Here is a 363-nt window from a genome sequence, read left to right on the forward strand (position 1 = left end):
ACTGAGACTCACTTTGACAGAACCTCCAGCAACAGAGGGGGGATCCCTTATTCAGTTCTTGAACAATACTTTCATTGTAACTATAAAATAAAAAACTCTTAATATAAAAAGCTATTATATTTCAAATCAAATTCCCAGGCTAATTCTAATTTCTAGCAACACAATGAGTAGAAATCAATCATTAAATAATACTGCCAGGATAAATGAATAAAGTTTCTAAGTTTTTTTTCTCTTTTAAGATAGCAGTGAGAATTTACCTGAATAGATTTTGTAGCAGCAACCTTACTTCAAATGAGCTTTAAAGAAATAGCCTAGGCTGGGTGTGGTGGCTCAGGCCTGTAATCCCAGTACTTGGGAGGCTGA

At 34.7% G+C, this 363-nt stretch overlaps 1 protein-coding gene across 5 annotated transcripts in view; it reads left to right on the plus strand.

Moving 5' to 3' along the window:
- The window catches only part of EPHA5 (EPH receptor A5), a 274,814-nt gene that overhangs the window by 230,772 nt on the left and 43,679 nt on the right, over nt 1–363 (plus strand). The window lies entirely within an intron of this gene.

The sequence above is a fragment of the Otolemur garnettii genome, unplaced genomic scaffold (genome assembly GCF_000181295.1).
Source record: "Otolemur garnettii isolate 467f Iridium unplaced genomic scaffold, OtoGar3 scaffold00130, whole genome shotgun sequence".
NCBI classification, from domain to species: Eukaryota; Metazoa; Chordata; class Mammalia; order Primates; family Galagidae; genus Otolemur; species Otolemur garnettii.